Genomic DNA, 3,802 nt, shown 5'->3' on the forward strand with positions numbered 1-3,802 from the left:
CAACGTGAATAAATGAAAGTTGATTTTTAAACAGCTTCACCACTGACGAATGTCTCAATACGTATACATTTTGTTTCCTATGGGTAACTGGCAAGGTTTTGGCCATTTGGCCACACTAGACTTACCTACCCGTAAGTTGTTACTATATCCATGCAACATTCAGTACCTACTTTAACTTTACGCATGTTTCTTCATGCGGTGGCTGCAGGCGAAATAAAAACCCGCACATCGCAATAATCTTCTACCAGATTTGCCAATAACGATAGTATGGTGCACCCTTATCAAATAACCGTTTGTTTTATTTTGAAATGTAGTTATATAATATAGTTTTTTCAGAAGGCCACTAAACAATCTGTTATTAATGTTCAGAGAGTTGATCTCAATGAAAAGTATTTTGAAGACACAATAAGCCAAAGCATCCACAACTCGGTTGCTCTTATTCGGAATGCGTACCAGTAAATCAAGTAGGTACATAATATTCTAAGAAGCTTGAACATGGCATGTACGAAGATACTCTTATAGAGAAGTTTATGTCAGAGGGTTTGTTTCAACTTTGAAAGCACACATCGGGGCATGTGAATATAGGGTATATTTTACATTTCTCACAAGATATTAGGACATAATATATGTAGATGATATGGTTACTTTCACAAACGTGAAAGTTTATGTAATAATTATTAATTTGTCATTTCAATTTCAATTTATTTATTTTACATATTGTGGACATTAGAAATTATAAGTTTATTACGTTCACAACATGACATTTAGAAACAAAGAAATATTATTAAAATAGTATTAGGTACATAAAAAAGAGATATATCAGTATTAACTTATTCCACAGAAGAAATGTGTAAATACAAATAAATAAAAATATATATATATATATAAAGTATATAGGTACAAGTTCACCGGATGAGTTAAGCAGACCCTATTTTTAGAATTGATAAAACAACGTTCACCTATATTCATCCTCACGTAGATGGAATATATCAACATCCGAAGCGATTTGGTTGAACAGAGTTATTGCCCTCCCAATTGGCATCACCAATGGCAGGTTAGTTCTGCTCCTCGGTAGAACAAACAACTGATGCTCCCGATTTCTAAGATAGTTATCAGGGACACACAAGTCAATACTACCAAGAGTGGCAGAGTTCTCATTCACACCACGTATAAGTCGAAAAAAATACGTGGCCAAATATTGATATCTTCTAGCACTTAAACTACAGTATGTCAGCATACCTAAGAGAAAGTCAGTTGGATAAAGCCTCGGATAGTATCCATATAACCTCAAATAAAGGAGTCTCAAAAATTTCTTTTGAACTCGCTCCATGAGTACTTTGTCATTATTAGGAATGACACACTGTTTATTTAATTGGCTGAGAAATCTCACCTGCACATATTAATTTTTGATTGGTTCACTATTTATTATATAAATAGTTACAGTGATACCTTCAAGGCATAAACATATAAACACTATATTATATCGTCATAAGAATACACATATGATTTTTTTATTTATATAATCGATGTATTTTTGTAGAACCCTTCAAAATACCCCACTAATATAAAACTGGAGACTAATGTCAAGCGAGTTGACTCGGAGAATGAGATTGTTCAGAAGAATGTAGGCCAAAGCAATTATGAGATCACTCAACCTAGTTGCTCGTATTCCGAATGCAATCCAGTAAATCAGGTATGTAATCAGATCTAATCTAGGTACCTACACCGGATCTTATATATACTTAAAACGTCTTCTTTCCATGCAACATTCGGTATTTTCCCCACAAGCCCCTAGATAATATGGAATTAGGTGACTATAGGCATGTAAACAGCCTGTTTTTTAGTTACACTTCTCGTTTGCTAAATTATATGTAATCCGATGGTAGGGTGTGCATCAACAAATAATATCAAGTGTTTTTTTTTCATTTTTAAATATATATATAACTCATTGTTATTCCCACAAACCTTCCACTATAAAATCTTATTGTAATTTCCATGAAGTTTATTTTAATCATGAATATATTCCTGACATAAAACACCGAAACAAACATTAGAATCCTCAACTCGGTTGCCCTTATTTATAATACCTACCAGTAAAGCAATTAATTACACAATATTCCGATAAATTTTAAACAGTCAGTATGACTTGCACTCAGGAAGAAGTACTCTTCTTGGTCGTGCACTCATGACTGAGGATCGTGACCACATTTGAATTTCGCCATCCTTTGAGCGACCAAGAATTTCCATCCTTCTCGATCTTCCGCTTCCGCAGAATGGATGGTGCCCCCAGTCAGCTCTTTCATTTGGTCGCTCCAGCGCGCAGACGATTTTTCTCTGCTTCGCCTTCCCTGGAGGCCACCCAAAACTACCAGTTTCTCCAGGATGTCCGGTACGCGCCTGATAATATGTCCAAAAAAACTGCAGAATTCTTCTCAGACATATTGTCGAGAGCCGTTCCTTTATCGTCAGTCTCTGGATGATTGACTGGTTCGTCCTGTGTTCCGTCCAAGAAATACGAAGCATTCGTCGCCAACACCACATCTCAAAGGCATCAATTGCCTTCCGTTCCCTTGCCTTCAAGGTCCACGACTCGACTCCGTATAGAAATATCGAGAACACTTATGTTTGCACAAGCATCATTTTTGTGGCAAACGAAATTCCCCGATTCTTCCATATAGTGGTAAGGCGTGTCGTCGCATTTTTTGCAATCTGTGTGCGCCTTCTTATTTCCGCTTCGCATCCGCCCTTTCCACTGATGGTTGATCCCATATATACAAACTCGTCGACTAGAAGTACTAGTCTGCTGCTAAAAATATGTAAGTCATCAGCGTACATACATAGGATTAAGATTCTTTGATAAACATATATTGGAGACTTTGGTTTTATTATGTATCCCCATAAATTCAAGTGAATACAATATGAAGTAATATGTATTCCGTATAAGTGCTATCTTTAGGTCTTACGAATACTATCGAAATCTGAAGCAAAAGTGTTGGGAACATAAGCAATCGTCTGAAATAATATATTTAGGATTCATGCGTATTTACTTGAAATAAACCTACTGATATATTATGTTATCAACACACTATTTCTTTCTGAAAATTCTTTCCTCCCTGTATGAAAGATTCCTACAAATCTTTAAGATGTTTAATTTTTTTAATATTATTATCTGAAATAACTATGTTGTTTGTCTTGTTAATGCAATACTTCACGTTCTTTTAGTTGATTCCTGCAACCACTGCCATGACATATTCCGCTAGTCTCGGATTGCCAAAGAGGATCATAGAAGTACAAGAGCCATACGATGAAATACAGTTTGACTATCAACACATTAAAAAAGAATTGGGCGTATATGAAACGATTACTAATATAGTCAGTCGCACTGCTGAACGTCAGCATCTACAATCTACCTTCACAGATCCCGCATTATTAGTAGCTGTTATAATATTAGAGAAAAAATCATTTTATAACGAAAATTTTGTTTGCAGTTTTTGTTTTAATATTTTTTCATCGCCATCTCTATTGAAGCTTCACAAAGCGTGTCATAAAAAATCAATAACGGATAAAACAGAAAATTATAAAAGCATTCGATCTAATTTTGGCAATAAAAATGTTAACCCAATGAATCATTCTGATGAAAAGTCGATTAAATGTGCACAGTGTAATTACTCTTGTATAACATCTAGTAAGATGAAATTACACAATAAGACCCATTCTGATGAAAAGCCATTTAAATGTGACCATTGTGGTTACTCTTGTATTCGATCTAATGATATGAAAAAACACAAAATGACTCATTCTG

The 3,802-nt window shown here is 34.9% G+C and overlaps 1 long non-coding RNA gene across 1 annotated transcript; it reads left to right on the forward strand.

Annotated features, from left to right (window-relative positions):
• The first annotated feature begins 336 nt into the window (after nt 1-336).
• Nucleotides 337-3,564, forward strand: LOC147076009 (uncharacterized). The gene is made up of 3 exons (XR_015069915.1): nt 337-464; nt 1,541-1,693; nt 3,223-3,564. It is a non-coding gene; the product is annotated as an uncharacterized LOC147076009 (long non-coding RNA).
• Nucleotides 3,565-3,802: the final 238 nt, after the last annotated feature.

Source organism: Rhyacophila brunnea, unplaced genomic scaffold, assembly GCF_057557595.1.
Source record: "Rhyacophila brunnea isolate RB1 unplaced genomic scaffold, BYU_Rbru_1.0 scaffold_136, whole genome shotgun sequence".
NCBI classification, from domain to species: domain Eukaryota; kingdom Metazoa; phylum Arthropoda; class Insecta; order Trichoptera; family Rhyacophilidae; genus Rhyacophila; species Rhyacophila brunnea.